The following is a 24,987-nucleotide window of genomic DNA, read 5'->3' on the forward strand; positions in this document are numbered from 1 at the left end:
CTGGGACAGAAACAGGCACAATCATGGTGAAGTGCCTTGCCCCAGCTCACACAGCAGGTCAGTGGCATAGCTAGGTATAGAGCCATGGTCTCTTCTCCCAGTCAGGTAGCTCAAATAATTTGAGATATTAGCTCAAACTACCTCCCTTAGACGTGTTTATCCAACAATCAAAAACTGTCAGCTTCTAATCTTTGGCAGGATTAAGACAGTAATCACAATAGGTCAGAATCATCCCTGGTGTTACACCATTACTTTTCTCTCTCTTCCCAGCCCCCTTCTCTCTGCTATTTCATGCCACATCCTTAAAACAATTCAAACACATTTCTTGAGTCCAACAAAATTGCAGGCTTTCCTGTTAAATGGTACGTATGGCCTGAAAATCACATTCCTGTGAAATGCTGCATAATTAAATTAATGAGCAAATAGTCTGACTTAATTGAAATATTTAATTAAAGTATTAGTCTGAGCTCAGGATGATTCACATTTGCATATCCATGTAGATAGCTCTCTGTGTTGTAGGTAGGCATGTAATCAGCTCCACCATGTCTTGGAATCAGAATTGCTGTCAGATGCATGGTCACATACACCAGTGTGAAAATGCAGCCCCCAAATCCCATTAAAGGCACTGAATCTGCAACCCTTACTCAAGGTGAATAGCATGACAGGTATTGCAGCCATTTCCAATGTCTTTGGAGAACATACTTTATGAAGTTTGACTTTCATGGATTATTGTGGACCAAGATTGGATGCGGTTCCATAGGGAAAGCGTAACCACAGCTTCTCTAGGAACTGAAAATATCTAGGGTGATTTTTACAGTCCTGGAGATTGTAAACACCTCGAGAGAAATACTAGGATGGTTTGAAAATACTGATTTAGGGCAGTCACAGATGAGAGACAAGGGAGAAAGACAGATCTTGCGATATAAAGTCTGAGTTTGGGGAGAATTGGGGGTCTTCCTTTTGATTCAACAAACAGGATCTTGCGTCCTAGTGAGACCCCAACACTTGCTGCAAGGTTGGAAAGATTTAGGTTTACTAGGACCCATAAGACTGATAGATGAATCCTGGTACGTTTAGTAACTGTGCAGGAATTTTATTGTTTTTGTATTTAATATTTTAATGATTTTTTTTTTGTCCTTAAAATAAGTTTACTCTGCTGAGAGAGAGCGGTGTGCTCGCTGTTGAAAACACTGTCATTATCTTCAAAGAGACAGCAGTGTAGAGGGGCTCACCTTTTGGCAGACTGGCTTGCTGGGGGTATCACCGTGGATGGCAGGGGGAATGGTGCATCCTTAAAACACTGCTCAGAAGTGGGAGAGACACGGGTCTGTGCCCGACATAGGGGACATAAGGAAGTATTCAGAGGAGTAGTCGTGTTAAAATAAATAAATTAATGGAGATATCCTATCTCCTAGAACTGGAAGGGACCTTGAAAGGTCACTGAGTCCAGCCCCCTGACTTCACTAGCAGGACCAAGTAATGATTTTTGCCTCAGATCCCTAAGTGGCCCCCTCAAGGATTGAATCAAAACCCTGGGTTTAGCAGGCCAATGCTCAAACCACTGAGCTATCCCTCCCCCAGAGTCTGTATCAGCAAAAAGAACAAGGAGTCCTTGTGGCACCTTAGAGACTAACAAATTTATTTGGGCATAAGCTATTTTTTCCCCTACTTTTACTCACACCTTCTTGTCAACTGTTGGAAATGGGCCATCCTGATTATCACTACAAAAGTTTTTTTTTTCTCCTGCTGATAACAGCCCATCTTAATTGATTAGTCTCGTTATAGTTGGTATGGCAACACCCATTTTTTCATGTTCTCTGTGTATATATATCTTCCTACTGTATTTTCCACTCCATGCATCCGATGAAGTGGGTTTTAGCCCACGAAAGCGTATGCCCAAATAAAATTATTAGTCTCTAAAGTGCCACAAGGACTCCTCGTTCTTTTTATAAGGAAGTATGAAATTTTAAGAGACCACAGAGGGGAAAATAAAGGTACAATTACAATGAACGTGTGACAAGTAGTACCTTATTCCAGAGATTCATAGATTTTTTTTTTTTTTAAAGCCAGAAAGAAGCATTCGATCATCTACTTTGATTTCCTGTATACTATAGGCCTTGGAATTTCAATCAGTTACCCCTGTATTGGGCCCAGTAACTTCCTTTTGGCTAAACCAGGGATTGGCAACCTTTGGCACGCGGCTTGCCAGGGTAAGCACCCTGGCAGGCTGGGCTGGTTTGTTTACCTGCTGCGTCCGCAGGTTCAGCTGATCGCGGCTCACAGTGGCCGCGGTTCGCCGCTCCAGGCCAATGGGGGCTGCGGGAAGCAGTGGGACGAAGGATGTGCTGGACACTGCTTCCCGCTGCCCCCATTGGCCGGAAGCAGTGAACCGTGGCCAGTAGGAGCCGTGATCGGTGCTTACACTGGCGAGCCGCATGCCAAAGGTTGCTGATCCCTGGGCTAAACCATATCTTCCAGAAAGACATGCAATCTTGATTATAAGACTCCAAGAGAGAGAGAATCCGTCACTTTCTTCAGCAGTTTGTTCCAAAGATCAATCACCATTGTTATAAAAAAAAATGTGCCTTATTTCTAATTTGAATGTCTGTCTTTAATTTCCATCCATTGGTTCTTGTTTTGCCTTTCTCTGCTAGATTAAAGAGGCCTTTAATAGGTGCCCATCTCCCCATCCCCTCCTGAGACAGTAATTATACACCATGATCAAATCACCTATTTTGGGGGGGGGGGAATAAGCTAAATGTATTGAGATTACTCTAAGAGTAGCCTCACTGAATCATTATGATTATTTGTATAGTAACCAACATGAGCAAAGGGTGGCAGAATCTGATATCACTTCAGATTGTCAGTAATTTTGCATTCTCAAGACCATCAATTGTTCTTGCTTCTCATTAGCTATTGAGCCTTATGGGTAGTGACTGTGGGCGTGTTTATGTGAACAATTAGTTTACAGCAAGCTGGGGTGTGACTCTAGCCTGCACTAGCCTGCTGTGGACTATTTGTTGGTGTGCACACCACTGGCACTCATCAACAGTTCGCTAGAACACTTTGAGCTAGTCACGTTTCAAAGAGGACTAGATCAGAATGCCTAATGTAATGTTCATGCATGTCACCAGGGTGTACCAGGACAGTTAATCCATGATAAATTAGGGTAGGTTTTCCACTGAGGCCTGGTATACATTACAGATTTAGGTTGATGCAAGGCATCTTATGTCAACCTAACTATGTAAGTGCTTACACTAAAATTTTGCTCCCACCGACGTAACTACCCGGCTATGTCAACTTAATAACTCTACCTCCACAAGAGGCGGAAGGTCAATATTGATGTAGTTAACACAGTATAGACCGTGTGTTGCTTACACAATCTGTTACTGTCTTTCAGAAGCCATCCCACAATGCCCCACACTGACAAGACTATCCATACATGTGCCTCTGATCAGGACACACACCACCGACACAAGGAACAAGTGTAGACATGCACAAGCAATGTAATTACTGCTGCGGCTGTATGCTGATGTAAGTTAGGTCGACTTAATTTTGTAGTGTAGACATGCCCTAACTAAATGTCCATGTAGACAAGCCCTGTTGAACTCTGGGACACAACCTCATCTCACAGTCATTTCTGCATGAATCCAGAACTAGAAAAGGTCCCATTCCCTACCATCTACCACCTCCTCAAGAGCTCAATTCAGCTCAAAGCCATGGACCAAATTCAGCCCTTGTCATTCAACACATGTGTCACCTCTGGCAGAGCTGGCAAAAGAACTCAGGAATCCAGATTCCCATTTATTTATCTTAAAGAGTAGATCTACTCTGGAAAAAAAGCCTCAGTGAAATCTGCATTGTGTGGCCCCATGTTTATTGTCACTAAATGACCCTAAATGAAATGTGTTTAAGTAACAGGAAAATATATATTTTCCTTACTGCCAGCTCTGTACACCCAATCTGGGCCCTTTCTTTCTCTCACAAAACAGCAGTAACGTGGTCCTACAGGCAAAATGTGCCCTGCATGAGACCTGTGAAACTCCATTGCCACTGGCATGTATCTGATTAGAACTAAAGTAAACAATTCTATTGATGATGCACAAAAAAGAACAGAACATGTCCATGGTTTCTCAGACTTTGTCTGCACCACCCATACACCGATGTTAGATGGCAGAACGGTGAAAATGCCAGAGGCCTGCCTTGCTGCAAATTAATGGGGCTACATTGTGGTGAATTACTACTATGAAGTTTGCTAGTCAAGAAGCAACCTTGGCTGTGCTGTCTCTGTAGAACTAAAAGGAATAGAAAGCCATAGAAACGTGTTGCTGTTATGAAAAGAAATAAAGATGACTCAATATTGGAGGAATAAATCTATTGCATAGATAGGTACCATTTTTATAACAGTCATTTTTCGGAATACTAATCTATGTAGTGCTTCTATACAAAATTGTACCTACCACATTGAGTTTCCATCACTTTCCACTGAGGTACCAAAGCAGTTCAAAAGAAAGGTCCCAAATATCTTTCAGCAGGAATAACTTCATTTTTTTTTCTTTATGTGCTTGAAGATAATTGCACCCCTTTTGCTGACATTTTCAGAAAAAAAACTTTGTTCCCTTGATGAGAGAAAGTGTACCAATCTTCAGCTGAGAGAGTAAAACCTAGAGCAGGGGTAGGCAACCTATGGCACACGTGCCAAAGGCGGCACGCGAGCTGATTTTCAGTGGCACTCACACTGCCCGGGTCCTGGCCACCAGTCCAGGGGGCTCTGCATTTTAATTTAATTTTAAATGAAGCTTCTTAAACATTTTAAAAACCTTGTTTACTTTACATACAACAATAGTTTAGTTATATATTATAGACTTATAGAAAGAGACCTTCTAAAAACGTTAAAATGTATTACTGGCACACGAAACCTTAAATCAGAGTGAATAAATGAAGACTCGGCACACCACTTCTGAAAGTTTGCCGTCCCCTGACCTAGAGGAAGCTCTCAGTAGAGATGGCCCAAAAAATCATTGGAAGTTTTTGTAGAAAAACTGAGTTTAATCAAAATCATAATGTTTTGCAGGAATTTATCGATTTTGATCACATTTTTGACAGGAAAAAGTCAAGTAATTTAATTTTGACAATAAATATTAAATGAAACAAGTTGCCCTGCTGAGGTGCTCCGCTTATGGAATAAGGAATAGGCTGCAGAGCCAAGGGGCCATCTGGGCCATGGCCCAAACGCTTTCTGGACAGCCCAAATATGAGTTGTTCTGTGACCCCACGTGCCAGGTCACAATGTGACTCCCTCAGATTTGGAGGTGGTAGGAATAGGGGCTTATTGGCCAGGCAGTCAGATTGTTGGTGGTGAAAGAGCAGCTCACAGGAGAAGAGAAAGGTCAGGCAACAGGGGGAAATCTGTGACTCCCCCGCACTTTATATGGTGCTCCACGGCCCCTGCCCAGTGGGGTTTGGACCTGGGACCTTCAGTTGTATAGCATAGATCTGTTCATTAGCCTTGAATAAAGTTAGAGTGAAAACTTGTGTGATCCACATGCCTAAGAGGGAGATACCTCTTTAAGAGATGTGGGGGGCGAAGGGATGGTTAAGAATGGTGTGATGGTTTGGGTCACAGAAACCCCCTTGGAACTGCCACCTGATGTGCTGAGACTACCTGTAAGCCCGTTTTCCCTGGCAGCTTGGGACTTCAGTACCCTGTCTTGTTGAGCCAGACACACTAGCCTGCTGCAAACACAGACCCAGGTCTGAACCACGTCCCCCAAAAGCTGCAGGCTTAACTGAAAACAGCTTAAGAAGTGCTCCTGTCTTCAACACCCAGATACCCAGTTCCCAATGGGGTGCAAACCCCAAATAAATCCATTTTACTCTGTATAAAGCTTATACAGGGTAAACTCATAAATTGTTTGCCTTCTATAACACTGATAGAGAGATATGCACAGCTGTTTGCTCCCCCAGGTATTAATACTTGCTCTGGGTCAATTAATAAGCAAAAAGTGATTTTATTAAGTATAAAAAGTAGGATTTAAGTTGTTCCAAGTAATAACAGACAGAATGAAGTATGTTACCAAGCAAAACAAAATAAAACACACAAGTCTAAGCCTAATACAGTAGGAAACTAAATGCAGGTAAATCTCACCCTCAAAGATGTTCCAATAAGGTTCTTTGACAGACTAAACTCCTTCCTAGTTTGGGTCCAGCAATCACTCACACCCCAGTAGTTACTGTCCTTTGTTCCAGTTTCTTTCAGGCTTCTGTTTGGGGTGGAGAGGCAATCATTTGAGCCAGCTGAAGACAAAATGGAGGGGTTTCCAGGGCCTTATATAGTCTCTCTTTCGTTGGTGGACTGGAAACCACTTTGTTCTCCTGTGTAAAATCCCCTCAACAACATGGAGTCACCTGGGCAAGTCACATATCTATGAATGATTCAGCTTTTTGCAGGCCAATGCCATTGTTTACATTTTAGTTTGAACGTTCCCAGGAAAGCTCAGATGTACATTGGCGTCTCTCAAAGTCCATTGTCAGTTAAGTGTTTCTTGATTGGGCAGTTACTGAGAACAATCCTTTCTCAAGAAGCTGACCAAATGCTTCACTGAGGCTACTTAGAATCAAACAAATACATAGCCAATATTAATAACTTCAAATACAAAAATGATACACACATACAGACAGCATAATTATAACCAGCAAACTATAACCTTCCCATAGACACCCCACTTGGCCTCCTCTGTATAAGAACTGGTTCAACCACAGGACCCTGGTTGCAACAATGATCTATACAGTCACAGTTTATGTCAATAACATCACAAATGGAATGAGTTGTGTCGGGTTCATTGTTGCTAGGAAGATGCACAATTAGCACTCAACATTCAGAATGTTCTGGAATTGGGTGTGGTAGTTTTGGGTATGCTCAGTAGGCTTCCTGTAGCTGGACTCAGACTCCATGAGGTCAAGTAGTCATGGCAGCTGCTTTACAAAAGACCATGTGCCCTATGTGGGTTGGGAGAAGCTGAACCAGAGGAGCAGAAAACAGACTGGTTTCCTTAAGTGAAGCATTTTGAAGTAGGTTAGTTATATTGTTAACCTTCCAACAGGGAAGCCCTGGCAGTGCTAATTATAGAAAGGGGAAATTGGGAGGAAAAATGAATTTCTTTCATTTTAATTATATATTTGGAATGCTTGATTTTAGCCAAACTGTTTTAGTTAAATTGTCTCAACTAGTATAATTCACCAACTTTTCTCTTATTTGAATGTGATGATGGGGAAAGAATAATTTGTATTTTGCTATTCATAGTGCTGTGTTTTTCTTGTAACAGCTTTTTATCTGTATACTTAAACTGAGTGGTTGGTTAATCAGTTAGCTGACTAGCTAAGTTATTTCAGCAGAGGAAGCGTCTGCGTGGATTCCATTTAGAGGTTTCTATAAGCAATAGAAGAGAAGATATTGTTTCAGTGATTTTCGCACAGCACACTGTATAGATTTTTGGTGTAACTGAGACTCAGATGAAGTCAACCTAAGCTTCTGAGTTTCTTTTCACCGTGTTTCTGTGGGGACTGACCTGTTTAGATTTAATTTATTTTCTTTGTTTATGTTTAACTGAAGACAATGTATCTGGTTTATAAAGTAGCCATATCCCATTGTAAACAAATATTTATTTATTTACTATGTTCCTTTAGCAATATAAGATTCTATAAAGTTCATACTTAGGAATTAAATTCATTACTTTTGTTCGTTTTGGTCTTGATTGTGGGGTGTTTGATTCTGTGCAATCCTTGCTGAAAATCCTCAGTGACTGAATTCTGGGTCTCCATGTGCTTTTTTTATGAGAGTTGGGGAGTTTGGGGCACTGGAGCAGGTCAGTGAAGTAAACTCTAGCCCAGGGGTCCTCACGCGGCTCATCAGGGTAATCTGCTAGTGGGCCGTGATACATTTTGTTTATGTTGACTGTCCACAGGCACGGCCCCCGCCCCCGCAGCTCCCAGTGGCCGTGGTTTGCTGTTCCCGGCCAATGGGACCTGTGGAAAGCGGTGACCAGCACATCCTTGCAGCCCGCACTGTTTCCCCAGGTCCCATTGGCTGGGAACGGTGAACTGTGCCCACTGGGAACTGCGGGAGGTCGTGCCTGCAGATGGTCAACATAAACAAAATGTCGCACAGCCTGCCAGCGGATTACCCTGTTGGGTAGACTCCTGCTCTAGTCTACCCAAAGATTACACTTGCAGTAGTCACAAATAACAGGTTCATCATTCAGATGGCTTCTAAAAAAGATTTATTGAGTTTCAGATTGGTTAGTTACAGAGACCTAAAAACCTTAATCAAGAGCCACATCCATCCACCAATAAATAATAATGAACCATGAATGATAAAGTAAAAAGCAATCCCAACAGTTGACATACAGCATCATAAACTGATGAAAACACATAGACAAAATCAGTTAGTGGCGGTTACCATAAGAGGTGATGATGGTTTCGGCTGTTGCCTACTATGTCAGTCTGATAGCCCCACTGGTATACACCCATGTATCAATTTTAATAACTTTTTGTTTACACATTATCATATCTGTGGCCATATTTAATTCTGTCCTGGCTCTCATGTGCCAGGTAACTATAATTGGGCTTCCAATAGTTGACATAGCTGTTTGCATCAATGGAATGATCAATATTTCCAATGCATCAATGTGGTTAGCCTAACTGGTACATGTTGCCAAAAAACCCCTAGAATTTCATTAGGATTTTATTATTTTGTTCCTTGTGGTTAACTTGTTTATGCCAAAGCTCTTACTGTTAAATTTTATAACCCTAAGTCACTCACTTATACTAAGCCTTCATGCTGCTTATGCTAACGAACCATAAGGCCTCAGTTGATTACCAAGCCTACCTTAACATTAATACTCATATTGCCTGTCCCCCTACTTGCGTTAGAGCTATATTGGAATCACTCTTATTTATTAAAACAATTTTACACATGCCATATATGATTTAAGCCTCTCTCGTACCTTTCCAGAAGCAGGTCATGGGTCAACACTACTATTTGAACTAAATGAGTATCCTTAGCAGTATTATCCTCTTCTCTTCTAGGTGGACTAACACTACGCATGATACATCTGATGTTTACAATATAAAGCATTGCAAACATACTTTTCCTCAGAAAATATAAACTTTTGTTTTGATTTCATGTTGATTTTTACACCAATTCAACTCCAGTTATTCCAGACTTACTCTCGGGGTGCTGGAACCATTTGTATAATGGGAGTGCTAAGAGCCATTGAACCAACCGTAAACCCTGTATATAATGGAAACCACTTCAAGTCAGAGGGTGCGGCAACACCCCCAGCACTCCTAGTTCCAGAACCTATGTTTACACTGGTATACCTGAGTTCTGAGTCAGTCCAATAAAGGTCTTGATCCAAATGCTGTTGAAGTCTGTGGAAAGACTCCTACTGAATTCATTGAGTTTTGGATCAGACTCAGCCTGCTTGCAAAGATTAAAGTACTCCATCAATTACATACTTAGTTAAAGCAATTATGGTTTAAAAAAAAAACCAAACAAACAAACAAAAAAGCCTCCTTCTGACGGCAGACAACATTGCAGCTGAAGAGATCAAATTACCTCCTGTTGTGCCTTCATGTTTCATTTAACTTGACTATTTAATTTAAATTAAAATTCTGTATTCCAGGTGGGCAACATACTATTGTTCAGCACACTAAGTAGGCAGGGAATAACTACATAATTATGATCCTGATTTTTTCTAACACCCATGTCTGCTTCAAAACAAACATCCTTGCAGATGTTCCTCTGACTCCTACCAATCCTTGGCTGTTCCCAAATTTCCAGCTTGTGCTTGATCCTTCTCAGCACAGGTGTGAAGTGTGGCATGTATGAGAGTAAGGTTTTGTTTTTTTAAAAGTCATGAGCAGGAGAGAGAGCACTGGGGAACTATAGCAGGGTGGTCACCCACTCCTGCCCTGAGGGGTATAAAGACAGCCCTGGGAGAGGGCTGTTGCAGGGAAAAGCCTAGGCTGATTGGGGAAGCAGCCGCATCTGGGCCACGCCCCAATCAGGCCTCAGCTGGCCCTATATAAGAGGCTGGGAGCCAGGAGCTGAAAGAGTACCTGAGTGGAGCAGGGCTGGGGAAAGGCAGAAGAGCCCCCATCAGCCTAGGCTTTTCCCTGCAACAGCCCTCTCCCAGGGCTGTCTTTATACCCCTCAGGGCAGGAGCGGGTGAAAGGCAGAAGAGCTGGGGAGTTCCAGCCTGGAAAGCCTGAGGCTGTGGCCTAGCAGAAGGCCAACAGGTACTGGGGGTTGCAGAGGACAGCCCAGGGGTAGGCAAAGGCAGCAGGTCCAAACCCAACCTTGCCGGTGATGTGTTGGCTGATATTGCTGTCTGCCCCAGGGTGTGGGGGCTAGATGATGACTGGCAGTAGCCTTATACTGAGATGGGGATAGTGCGTGGGGGTTCCCTGGGGAGGGGAGAGCCTGAGAGAAAGGGGTTACTGCCAAGGGGCAGCACCCCAGGTAATGGGGCACTGGGTCCAGGAGGGACACGGGGGCCAAGCAGCAGTGGGACACCGACCTGCAGAGGGCGCTCCAAGGCTGTGAAAGAGCTCATTCCCAGGATGACAGCAGGAGGCGCCGCAGGGGTGAGTCCCGCACCGCTACAGGAACCTTATCTTGCATTAATAGAGCAAGGATGCATGACCTCCAAGGTACAGCCTGATAACAATAGAGATGCCAAAGAAGGAAACACATAGCTAAGCACCCTATTTGAAGAGCTGGTTGAACTATTTTCAACAAAACAGTTTTCTGTCAGAAAATGCTGTTTCATTGAAAAGGCAGGAACGTGCCTATTCCATTTTTTTTAAACACTTCAAAATCAATATGGAGTATTTTGACTCTCATTTCATTTCATTCTGACTTTCTTCATTTTGTTTCAACTTTTATATTACAATGTTAATATTAATTTTGTCATATTTAATATATCTTATAATTAGCTATTTCATATTACAATGTTTTGATATTATCAAAAAAATCAAAATATTTTGAGATTTCAACATTTTGTCCTAATTTGGGATGAAAACATTCCATTTTCTGAACAGCTTTACTTATTATCATGACAAGCACTTAATTAGAATACCTGTCTCCACAGACACACCCTTCTGCAACTCACACTTTACTCCTTTTCACCTTGCACTCCACAGAATAAGGGGGCACACTAGTGCTTTACACATACATATGATGAGCTATTTAAAGAACAATATTGGCATAAGAACAAATGGATATAAACTGGCCATGAACAAATTCAAGCTGACAATTAGCAGGAGGTGCTGATCATCAGAGGGGTGAAGTTCTGGAACAGACTCCCAATAGGAGTTGTGGGGGCAAACAACTTAATTAGTTGTAAGAGAGAGCTGGATAAATTTCTGAGTGTGGTTGCATGATAGTGTTGCTTGTGATTTTAGGGGTCAGGACTCACTTCTGGTTTATGTCTTATGTTCCTAAAGCTAATGCTTCAGGGTTGCAGCTTGCAACCAACAGGGGTCAGGAAGAGATTGCCCCCACTGTGTATTCTGGGAGGCTTTTTTTTTTTTTTAATTTCCTTCCTCTGAAGCATTAGGAGCGGCCAAGACTGGAGATGGGACACTGGTCATGGTAGCACTGAGCATTCTCTATCTCAGATGCTTGTCTGGCTGGTTCATGCTCAGGGTCTAACTGATCGTCCTGTGGGGGTTGCGAAGGAATTTTTCCCCATGTCAAACTGGCAGTGACCTTAGGTTGTTGTTTTTTACCTGCCTCTGCCCTGGCTGGATGCAGGTCACTTGCCAGGATTATCTGGATATATCTCACTTAACCATTGCCCTGCTATTGTGATGCCTCAGGCATTAGTGCACCTCAGTCCCTCCTGTTCACTACCTCTGCCACATAATAGTCTAGTCTTCAGTGGGCTGTAATACTTTCATCTAATTTCATTTGTTGGGTTTACTGTCGGTGCTGACTGGTGTTGGTGGCCTGTGCTACACGGGAGGTCAGGCTAGATGATCTGGTGGTCCCTTCTGGCCTTAAACTCTATGACTCTACAATGCATTTGTAGTTCTTAGTAGTAGTTGTATTATGATAGTGCCTTAGTACCCGAGCTATGGGGCCCCATTGTGTTAGTTGCTGTACACACACAATAAGTTACAAAGGGTTGTATTAAATGTGATTTATTTTTTTTCAATGAAGGTATGGGTCAATTTATTTTTTAATCTAATTGAAGTGTATTGGAATAGGGTATTATCCCTTTAATTAATTTTTGAGCCTCCAAATGATGCTCATTGTGTTCTATGTTTTAGAAGTTGACCAGAAACCAGCCACAGCAGGGTACATCTCTAGCTAGCCATGTGTGTTTATATATTTTTAGAAAACATCGTTATCTGGGACCCAGCCATCCCTGTGTCATTACTTCATATTATGTTTGTTGTGTAAAGAGCAAAAGACACAATACTGACTGCTTTGTCGGTGTCTCTCTGTCTGTCTGTCTCTCTCTCCTGTTTCTTCCTGTTTGCCAATCTCCAAATGCCACACCCTTCTAACAGAGCCAGAGCTGTGCTGGCATTTTAGTCACAGTAGGTTCTGCTATAACTATGCTATTTTATTCTTACTCTGAGCAAAGAGTTTCATGTTTAACTTTGTACTGAACTTTTCCATTAATTTAATGTCCAAGTAAAATATGGAGAAATAATTACAGGATGATTATTTCAATCTAATTTTGCTAATTCACATAGATGTGTACATGTGGTAATTCACAAAACAGTCACCTCTGATTAATATGCATTACACTATTATAAACATGGACAAGCTGGTTTTTTGTACAGAATATTGATACAAATAAATTTTTATGAAATCAAATCACGTTTTATATGGATGTTTACTTTAATTCAATAAGCATTTATTGGAACACTGTAACAGTAATTTTAACTATGATTCTTGAATTTATTAAACGGTTGAAATATGTTTAGAGTCAAAGAACTTTTATCAAGTGTCGAGTTTTCCTATTCTTGGTTCCAAAATTATTTCCCATCTGATCTTGGGCAAGGCATATGTTTTCTTTGCCATAGCTAAGTCACCTGTAGAAAGATTGTTACTGATATTATTACGAATGTTATTTTGTTTATTTGTTCATTTTCCCCACTGGGTGATCACATCACAAAGGTTGCTAATTTTGTGATGCTTTTGTTGAAACCTTTGACAATGGTGACATGGGAGTACACCAGAATCTCAGCATATAAAATGTTTCTAGATTATTATGATTGTGGACAAAAACTTGAAAATGTGAACCTAAAAGCCTATAAAGCAAATAAAAACAATTCCTAATCTTCAATCTCATGATTTTTCAGCCAATCTCTTGGTTTTTTTCATGGTCCGAATCATGGAATTTGAATGCTTGGGGCAATATAGTGTCACTTGACTATAAACTCTTTGGAGCAGAGAATATGGCTTCTGATGTGTTTGAACACCAGTTTGAATGCTCCTATGACTAAATTAAACTGTTTAGTCAGGTGGCTAGAGCACTAGACTGACACTTTAGAGACATGGGTTTTGTTCCCAGTTCTCCTAAGTGACTTTGGGCAAGTTGCTTATGCTTTCTGTACCTCAGTCTCTGCCTCTGTAAAATAGGGGTGATGATAGTGATCTTTGTAAAGTGCATTGAAATCTATGAATGAAACACTATATAATCCCTAGGTACTTTATATTGATGCCTAAATAAGGATTAAAGCACCCAGGTTTGAAGATTTTGGCATGCATGTATTTGATGTTCAAAATTCCAGTTGTGTCTGTTAGGTAGAGTTCAGAGTATTTTATCTGCTCTCTGATTGGATGAATGTAGATCTTGGAATCAAGTTTCCAGTATGAATGCTCAACTCATATTTACAAATTCAAAATTAGCTTCCCACTAGTATTTTCGATTTGGTTATCTTAATGCATATTTCTTCATTGTGAATGGTGAACTTCTTTACTACAATATTCCTGGAAATTTAACACAAAAAGATTGGGTGGACTTTTATTTTTTGTAGCATAGCTCTACTTCAACTGCACTTTGAGATCCCCTAGAAGAAGAGTACTGTGTAATGTCAAGAATTATCAGAATTCATTGTTATCCAAATATCAGTTCCTTTTAAAATTATTGCATGGTTGTTTTGTGTTTGCTAAAGTGCATGATGGGACAAGTCACTTATCAGTATATCCTCGCTAACCAAAAAGAGGTATGAAAACAAAATAATCTCTTAACAAGCCTGAAGCACTTCCAGATGGACTGGATGATCTATCTCAGTGCCTCTCAACCTTTCCAGACTATTGTACACCTTTCAGGAGTCTGATTTGTCTTGCATACACCCAATTTTCACCTAGTTTAAAAACTATTGCTTACAAAAATGTCACAGCACACTATTACTGAAAAATTGTGTACTTTTTCATTGTTACCATATACTTATAAAGTAAATCAACTGGAATATAAATATTGTACTTACATTTCAGTGTATAATATATAGAGCAGTATAAACAAGTCATTGGATCAAATTTTAGTTTGTACTGACTTCACTAGAGCATTTTATGTAGCCTGTTGTAAAACTAGGCAAATATCTAGATGAGTTGATGTACCCCCTGGAAGACCTCTGTGTGCTCCCAGGGGTATGTGTGTCCTTGGTTGAGAACCGCTGATCTATCTAATAGGTACTTTCCATCTCAAACTTACAAGATACTATGTGCAACAGATGGAGCAGCAAACAAAGATGCATAATTGTTTCAACTTTGTTAATGACCAGGGTGAGACTAAGGGCTTGTCTACATTACCCGCTGGATCGATGGACAGCGATCAATCCAGCGGGGGTCAATTTATCACGTCTAGACTAGATGCGATAAATCGACTGCCAAGCGCTCTCCCGTTGACTCCGGTACTCTACCAGGGCGAGAGGCGCAGTCGGAGTCGATGGGAGAGCGTCAGCCGTTGACTTACCACAGTGACGACACCACGGTAAGTAGATCTAAGAAGTCGACTTCAGCTACGTTATTCATGTAGCCGAAGTTGCATAACTTAGATTGATTCTCCCCCCCCTCTCCCCCAGTGTACACCAGACCTAGGAAAGCCAAAAGGCTGTGGTTGTAAAATGTTGAAAATGGAAACTTGTATCTAGTAACAATAAGGCTATACTTACCTTTGATCTTCAAGCACTTTCTGATAAACAAATGAAAATGACTTGGACCTGATCCAATGACTGAAGTCAATGGGAGTTTTTTCACTCTACTCAGGCTCTTGTACTACCCTGGTATCAGATCGTGAGACATATATTAAGTGACTTGACTCATGTCACATGTGGTTGTTTTTTCTCACATCCTCTCTCCAGAGGGAAACCGTATAAGCAGGGTTGTTGGTTTTTGGGTTTTTCTTACATGATATGTATTCTTCCCTATGTGTGTTAATTAACAAAGACAAGATTGAAGAAATGTGCCTTGCATTTGGAACGGAAAGTTTTGCGGTGGTTTTTAGCTCCTGAAGGAGTTCATTCTGCAGTCTTGGACTGGCCCCTGTGAAAGTTCTGTCTCATGAAATGACTAATTCTACCCTTGAGGTAGACAAAATGGAAGATTGATTTGGCCCTCTCAGATGGAAATATGATGATATTATCATAAGACGTACTAGCTGACAAATATACACAAATCCCAACCTGTAGCAGATTTGCTATTTCCTAAAATAGGACTTTGTGCTTGAAATGTCATTGCTAATTTTATTTCCTATTTCCATACAGGTTTATGATCACAAACTATATGTTACTTCTTGTGGAATGCTAGATGAGGGATAGTCATGAATTTCATTCAAGCCTTAGAGAAAATATCCACCACACTGCACCCTCCAGCTTTCTAAACTTTTTAAAGTTTAACTTTAATCCCTTTTGCTAGAGACAGACCAACTCTACTCTTATTCATAGTCAAGTTAATCCAGTAAATAATAAATATCTTCAGGCACACATTTTACAGCCTAAGTAAAGCTAAAGAATAATGAAACATCTTATTGTTCTAAGCTGCCTTGTTAACAGCAGAAGAGAATGAAAATAATGACATTTATTGTGCTATACAAACACTGCATTTGTAGACCACCTTTCATTTGCAGAGATCAAAGTGCTTTTCTCATTAATTATGCATCACAACACCTTTGAGATGTGTGTTGTTATAATACCCATTTTACAGATGAATTAACCAAGGCACACTCAGACTATATCACTTGCTCACAGCCTCAGTGAGATCCACAAATTACCCTCTGCTTGTCTATATGTCCACGGTTATTCATTAATTGCTTGTTGACGAGGGACAGTATGCTTGGTTCTGTACAGACCATAGAAGTAGTCACAGTCCTGTCTCAAAGGGTCTTACCATCTACTTTAGACATAGATATTGCAGGCTAAATAATCTCATTCACACACAGATTATGCAGATGAATTGTTTGAAAAACACCAGTCAGGAGCTTCTCTACAGGAACCAGGCTACATTAGGGCTACCTAGACTGTTGCTCAAACCCCTTTGAGGAACACAGCTTCACAATGCAGCAGCCTACAGAGCTAGCTGGGCTCAAGTTGGGAATTAAGCTGCACCATTTTCAGGGCTTTGGTAAATTCCTTCTCCCCACAATTCAAGAGGGGAACAGAAGAGGAAATTCTTTCCAGTGCTTTCTTGGGGCAGTTCAGACACAGGCCACCCCATACTTAGGGCTGAGCCTAAGGACCAGATCCTCAGCGGATGTAAACTGATGTAGCTCCATTGAAGCTAGTGAAGAAGCTATCCAAGCTCCCTTCCACACAGAGTCCAGCTCTAGCTAATGATGTTCGTACCTGACTTTAATAGAGCATTAACTCCCATGCAAAGAACCAAATGTTTGGGTCCCGAATTAGACAGGTTAGTGTTAAAACCCTAGCGCGACATCCTCAGCTGTTGTAAAGCTGGAAAGCTCCATTGAAACCAACAGAACTGTGCTGATTTGCACAAATAAAAAATCTGTCTCACAGTTTTATTGTTTGAGGTGTTTTGTTTTTTATTTTTTTATTCCAGTGTTCTTCCCCTAGAGATGGGTGAGAACATCACAAACTCATTGTGAATGCTCAGCACGTGTCACAACCCACATCACTCTTGGGCCAGATTCTCAGCTGTTGCAAGTCAATGTCACTCCACCTGGCCCTATTGTCTTTTCAAGGAAAAGTCATGTGTCCCTTCATGGACTCGTAGATTCCAAGGCCAGAAGGGACCACTGTGATCATTTGGTTTGGTCTTCTGTATAACACAGGCCATAGAACTGTCCCAAAATAATTCCTAGAGCAAATCTTTAAAAGAAAATCCATTATTGATTTAAAAATTGAAATTAATGGAGAATCTCCCATGAGTCTTAGTAAATTGTTCCACTGGTTAATTTCCCTCACTGTAATATATTTACACCTCATTTCCATTCTGAATTTGTCTAGCTTCAACTTCCGCCACTGGATCATGGTATACCTTTCTCTGCTAGATTGAAGAGCCCGTTATTAACTATTTGTTCTCCATATAGATACTTGCAGACTAATTAAGTTATTCCTTAACCTTCTCTTTGGTAAGCTAAATAGATTGACCGCTTTGACACTATCACTATAACTAAGACATGTTTTCTAATCCTTTAATCAGTCTTGTGGTTCTTCTTTAAACCCTCTTCAGTTTATCAACCTCCTTCTTCAATTGTGAGGCACCAGAACTGGACACAATATTCCCATAGTGGTCCCACCAGTGCCAAATACAGAAGTAAAACAACCTTAACTCTTCCCCTTCATCAGCATATCAACTACAATGGAGTACCTTGTCTCCTATGCACATGGATTCATAGGGGTGGGGACAGTGGAATGAATACAGGACTGGAAGGTAGGTGCTCAACTGAAAGTAGAATTGTGCATAAACTATATAGACACACACACTTATACCATTTCCATGCTTTAGATAATGTTTCATGGTGTGGACCTTCCTCAATTTAAATTATTTATAACATTCAGGCCTACAGTTCTGCCCGTATCAGCAAGGATACAACTCCCATTGACTTAAGGGACTTTACTGCAGAGAAGTAATTTTTGTCACATATTAATTTAAAATAAAATGATCAGCTAAAGAGGAAGAGACTACACAAACTGATCAGGCAGCACAGAGTTTGTCTGGAAATGTGATTTCCCCCAAAAGGTTATTTATGGCAAGGTAAGAGGGAACACATTTTCTTGGATACTTACTAGCCAGCTGTGCTGACTCAAAAAATAAATAATGAAGTAGCCCAGTTGCTTGGCCATTATATATGTATTGTGTTCAATGTCTGTACTGATATGATTAATAAATAATGAAAGCTAATTGTGAATTATCATTCATGCAATTACACGTAAGCCATCACATTTTAGGAGACAAATCTCAAAGAAACAATGTGAAATTTAAAAAAAAAATCCCTCTATTTTCACTTTGAAAGACAATTTTTTCTTTGGTAATAAGAGGTCAAATGTTGCTCTCTTTCTATGGGTGATAAATCATTTTGTCCCCATATTTTTCTATCTTCTTTTATCAGATTCTATTGAATATCCTTCTGTAATACTCTGAGCAACAGAATATCAGATAGCCATGCTCCAGATTAAAGTATATCTGAGAGATTTCCAGGACAGCTGTTACATGATTTAGGTAGACTACTTCCTAGTGTTTATATTTTATAGTTATTTTCTATATATTACTCGCTGACTGTATTGTTTGGCAAATATTTTTATCCAATATTTCACCAGCTGTACCATTCATCAGTTATAATCGGCTCTCAAAGACATTGATTTAAATCCAGAGTAACCCCACTATTTTGAAATGAACTCCCTCGGATTTCCACCAGTGCCACTTAGGCCAGGTCTACACTACCGCGGTAGTTCGACAGCTGGCAATCGAAGTTCCGGGTTCGATTTATCGCATCTGGTCTGGACGCGATAAATCGATCCCGGAAGCGCTCGCCGTCGACTGCGGTACTCCAGCTCGGCGAGAGGAGTACCGCGGAGTCGACGGGGAGCCTGCCTGCCGCGTGTGGACCGCGTCTGAACCGCGGTAAGTTCGAACTAAGGTATGTCGACTTCAGCTACGTTATTCACGTAGCTGAAGTTGCGTACCTTAGTTCGAATTTGGGGGTTAGTGTAGACCAGGCCTTAGAGAAGAATGTTGCCCATAGATCTTTAATATGGCTTTCAATGATTCTTAAATAAATTCTGTAGTGGCTCCATGTGCATTGGCCTGACACACCGTTGTACAACTCACTATACAAAACTACATTCAAATTGTAGTTGTCTTCTTGATGAATGCTTTTTAAAGGACCAGAGTTAATCATCTCATGATGTAGACTAATTTCCTGACCAATTTAATCAACTGCTCTCTTCCTGGTGGTTGTGCATCATTAGTTTATGAAATCTGCCATCAATACATCAAGCCTTACACCAACTCTGGATCCCCCTGAAGTGTGCGGCACATCTCTTATTTTGTATGGTTATCTTACTTTCAGACTCCAGCATCAACTTTATCTTTTCAGGACTCTACATTAGGTTCTGCCTATACTTCCTTTCCTAGGTGACAGTTCTGAAAGGCTGATATTAATCCTACCAATCTCATGATGGCATGTAATTGCGCATATATATATGTATATAATATTCATTCATCCTGGGGCAGCTGTCAATGCTAGCACATTAGATATCACTCCAATTAAATCATGACACTTGGATAATTGTTTGTCACTCAGTCCAGGGAAGACACTAATTCAGTGTCCCAGATCTGACTTCATATCACTTGGTTTTTCACCAGCTAATTGGAAGGGTTCTTACAGTGACTCCCACGTCAACTGTGCACAGTTCTGGCACTGATCTAAATATAGAACATTATGTGGAGGTAATAATGAAAACATTTCCACATCTCTTCATTATTTAGAAATGGTTCGCGCCTATTATTGGTGAGTAACAAAAATAAATTACACTGATTTGATTCCAAAAGATAGAAAGCATCAGTAGATGGGAAGGAAAGGTCTGGTGGATTTGCCAATGGGAGGAAAATAGGGACAAGATGAGGAAAGGAGCTGGAAGATTCAAAGAGGTATGGAGATGGCTATATTAGCCTGGAGGGACTGGGACAGACTTGAAGAGCAGGGAAGGGTGTAGGAACACTGGTGGGTGGGAGGACTGAGAAAGCTACAAGAGCAGGAATGAAGGATTATTGATGAGGAAAGAGAGAAGGGGATGGAGTCTTAACAACTTCATTAATATATCATTTCCTGACTACCTCAATTTGACCAGCTGTATTCTCTTTCATTTCATCTCTGACTTGGATGATTCACAGTCATTTGGGATGAGATTTGGGGACAGAAGCACTTACAGGGGGAGTGGAAGGAGAACTGTTAGGAAAATGTGCCACCTGGTGTTCCAATGCTAGTATTTGTTTATGGCCCCTTCTGTGCTGCAGTGTGAATACAAACATCTGGTTTACATGGAAGGGAATATAAAATACTGCAGATAAGTATCTACTGGTCTGGGCCAGTAGATCTGTTCTTTTTAGCTCAACTAGCATAGCAATTTGATGAAAATGGAGAAGAGACAAAATCTATTCCCATCCTCCTCTACATGCAAATTTATTTGATCACTGGTGTAGATATCTATTTATTTAATGAGGGAAGTGCCTGATGCCCTCTTCTGGTGTATGTAAAAACGAATCCCACTCTGTGTATGAAAAAGGTAATTTACGCGACATTGTCTTACCACAGTAACAAGATACTTTTCAAACACCCTCATGCTATAATTATAGGAACTTTAATTAGCAAAGAATACTGCAATTAGTGTTTTTGTACTTCCCAGGATCATTACTGCTACATTACCCCTGCACTTCATTTGCTTCAGTGGTTTCTAATTAAATACAGATCAAATTCAAGGTTCTTCTTTTAACTTTTAAAGTTTTCCATTATCTAGATTAATATTATGACCTAGCTGATGTCTGTGTCTTCTTTCCTCCAGATCACGTTCTCCATTCTGAAACTGCAGATCTTTTATCTTTTTGCCTTGATCGGTATATTGTGCTTTTTTTTCGCCAGTGAAGAACGTTTTCACCCAAACACATTTAAAATTTGGCCAAACTTAAATTTACACTTACTCTTAAAGTACAGTTGTTTATGGCTGTTATTAGCTCAGCACTGTAATTCAGTCTTGCAGTTATATTTATGTTCTTTTAACGATGCTTTTAACTTTGCCAAAAAAAAAACAAAAAAAAAAAACAAGAAAACCTTTACAAGGAAAAGGGTGAAATCTTACTCCATAATATAAATTTACTATTAAGACTCTGGCAAAAAGAATAATCTATCAATGCTAAAAAAAACTTCCTCCAATGTTTATATGAATAATTTGCAGTGTGATACATACTTTCTATATCCCTGTACCAAAATTTACATCTTTACCTTCCTAATGTGCTACTTAGCTACACAGTCCTTACATTTTTTGTATGAACCTTGAATATGCAACATGTATCCTGATGACTCAATGGCATAAAGTTGAGATCCAACCTCAGACTGGCTATTCATTGTACTGTATAGAGGACCTGATCCAAGTCCAATAAAGCCAAACAGAGTTTTTTTTCCATTGACTTGAAAGGGCTTTGGATAAGGTTCAGAATGCAGTATGTATTATTACAGGTGTTGTGACCAAGTGACATATGCATGTGCCTGGTACAAAACAGCTCATGTGTGCCAGCACCATAGAATCTTAAGCGTACAGCGAAACTGTAGAATGGGCCCATCTCAGGAATAATTCTCATGATCCTCCATTTGGTCATGTATATGATCATATAATTAAAGATCGTCTCTTCATGCATAAGCACAAGAGGACCAAATTAAGGTTGCACAGGCAACCGTAATTCTGGCAATTCCTAACTTTTGCATGCTTGACTTGACATGGTGAATCATGTACCGTACTTTGTTTGCATGCAATTATTATTATAGATCAGAGTCCCATGATGCTAGGAGATTTACTTGCCCTTTGTAAGAGACCGCTCCAGCCTTGACGAGCTTACAATCAAAGTAGACTATACAGAGCAAGAGTGGGAGAAAAGATATTATTTCCCCCCACTTTACTGATGGGGAAATGAGGCATGGGGAGATTAAGGCCCAGATCCTCAAAAGTATTCAGGCACCTAACTCCCATTGAAATCAGTGCGAGTTAGGCTGCCTATGTGACCTGGGGTGCCTATGAAAGAACCAAGTATCAGAGGGGTAGCCGTGTTAGTCTGAATCTGTAAAAAGCAACAGAGGGTCCTGTGGCACCTTTAAGACTAACAGAAGTATTGGGAGCATAAGCTTTCGTGGGTAAGAACCTCACTTCTTCAGATGCAAGTACTTGCATCTGAAGAAGTGAGGTTCTTACCCACGAAAGCTTATGCTCCCAATACTTCTGTTAGTTTTAAAGGTGCCACAGGACCCTCTGTTGCTTTTATGAAAGAACCATAAATTGAATCCATATCTCCAGAATCCCCCTTCCATACATTAACCATCAGATAGCTTTCCTCTCCACTGACTTCAAGGAATTACCTCACAGCTGAATTTACCCCTTTTTACCCTGTCTCTGCCTTATGCGAAGCTGTACTGGAGAGCAGCTCTCATTTTAAAGCAATATTTATTTGCGGCTAATACAAGAAGACACTCAAATCACTATTGTAATACAAATCCCTGACCATATCAGCAATTTCCATCATGTTGAATAGTAATCCTTCATAATACTCGTACATTTCCCCCCCTGCTTCATTAAAGCATTTTATCATGTTGATTATTATTGTGACAATTTTAATATCTGAAGACGTTTTATTACCTGCACTGAAAGGTTCTCTTAAGATTGCGTTCTTCAGCGATTAACTCGCAGTCATGTCGAAGGCCCCTTGGAGGCATCCCCATTAAGGAGAGGTTCAAAAAGGCTCTCTGCGTCTGTTCTTATTAAAAATGCAAATTATTAAAAGAAACAACCTTTCAGCTACCCCTTGGGAGTGAAATGATCAATAGTCTCTTTCTCATGACATAAACAAATATCTTAGAATCAGAGGGTCAAACACTGTGGTCTTAACTAAGGCAAAAGTTCCAGTGAAATAGGTTTGCCTGAGCAAGGATTGAATGATTTGGCCCAATGATGTCACATGGACTATGGCAGTGTTCCCAAAAGTGTCAGATGTGTTCTTGTGGTGGTGAGGGGCGGGGTAGGACAAGGGCTAGCCAGAGGCACATAGATAGACCTCTCAATTGTTTTCTGAACCTTTGTTTATATTTTTTTAAGCTAGTCTTATATTTAGATTGTAAGCTCTTTTGGGGCAGGGTGTGGCAGGGTGGACTTGGGCTGGAGGCCTCATGGCCCTGCATCACCCTGCCCCAGAATAGAGCAGGGAGAAGTCCTTCATGCAGCCTAGAGTGGGTGCAGAAGAGCAGCCAATCAGAGGGGCTGCTGGAGTGACCAATAAGGGGCCAGAAGGGCGCTATATAAGACAAGCAGCAGAGCAGAGAAGTTCAGTTGCTGTGTGGTGCTTGATGAGGGAGGACTAGGTGCCTGGCTGGCTAGATGAGCAGCAGGTCATGGGCAGCTCACTGTAGAAAGCTCACCAGGCAGAACTGAGCCCAGGGAAGGCTGCCAAAGACCAGGTACTTGGCTGGCTAGATAGAGTAGCAGCAGGACCGTGAAAAGGTCAGTGCAGGCAGGCTGAGCCCGGGGGACGGAGCTGAGGACTTGGCCAGTCCAGACAAGGGTACCGAGATGGGCCCTGCTGGTCTGGTTGCAGACTGAGCCCAGGGAGGGCTGCTGTAAAGGACACCAGCTGAGGGTACCGAGATGAGTCCCGGCTGGGTGGTTGAAGAAGGCAGTTCCTCGGGGAAGAAGTATTAGAGCTACGGTGCCATACCAGGGCTGAGAAAGAACTTGGACTGTATACCCCGGAAGGGGAGACAGCATTTGCGGCTCGGCTGGAGGACTGAGTGGCCAAAGGCCAGCTGAGACAACCAGCGGCTGAGGGGGTGCTTGCGAGAGGCAGGCACCACTCTGACGTAAGACCAAAAAAGAAAAGCAGGCTCACACCTAACCGAGAGAAAGGGGACCATCCACAAGAGGTGGGTGCCCCTCCCCTCCCCCCGTGAAAAGAACTGTTTGCTGGCACTATCGGCCAGAGAAAAGGGGGCACGCATGAGAGGCGGGTGCTGACCCCGTTACACAGGGACTGTCTTTTTGTTCTGGGTTTGTACAGCACCTAGCACAATGAAGTCCTGGTCCATGACTGGGGTTCCTAAGTGCTGCCTCGAGTAACGTAATTTCTTTCTTTCTTTTGTTGAGAGGTCATCTAGTCCATCTTCCTGCTCTGAGGCAGGAATAAGTAGATTTACATGATACTGGACAGATGTTTGTCTAACCAGTTCTTAAAAACCTCCCATAACAGGGATTTCACAACCTCCCCCCTTCGTTTCCTGTTCCGGGGCTTAGCTACACTTATAATTGGAAAGATTTTCTTAATATTCTCCCTTGCTGCAAACTAAGTTGATTACTTCTTGTCCTACTCTTGTTGGACATAGAAAACAATTTATCACCGTCCTCTTTATAACAACACTTTACATATTTGCAGACTATCAGATTCCCCCTTAGCCTTCTCTTCTCAAGACTAGACATCCCCAATCCTTTCAGTCTTTTCTCATACCTTTTCTCAATTTTTATCATGTTCTTCTTTGGATTCTCTTCATTTTGTCCACATCTTTCTTAAAGTGTGGTGTCCAAAACTGGGCACAATATTCCAGGTAAAGCCTCACCAATGCCAAGCAGAGTGGAACAATTACCTCCTGTGTTATGCTGTTACCTCCTGATTAGGTGTTATAAAACAAAAACTAAAACTTTGCAAATGTGCAACAAGTATAAAAGATGCAGCATCTGCCTGAGTTTGCAGAG

Source organism: Emys orbicularis, chromosome 5, assembly GCF_028017835.1.
Source record: "Emys orbicularis isolate rEmyOrb1 chromosome 5, rEmyOrb1.hap1, whole genome shotgun sequence".
Classification (NCBI taxonomy): domain Eukaryota; kingdom Metazoa; phylum Chordata; order Testudines; family Emydidae; genus Emys; species Emys orbicularis.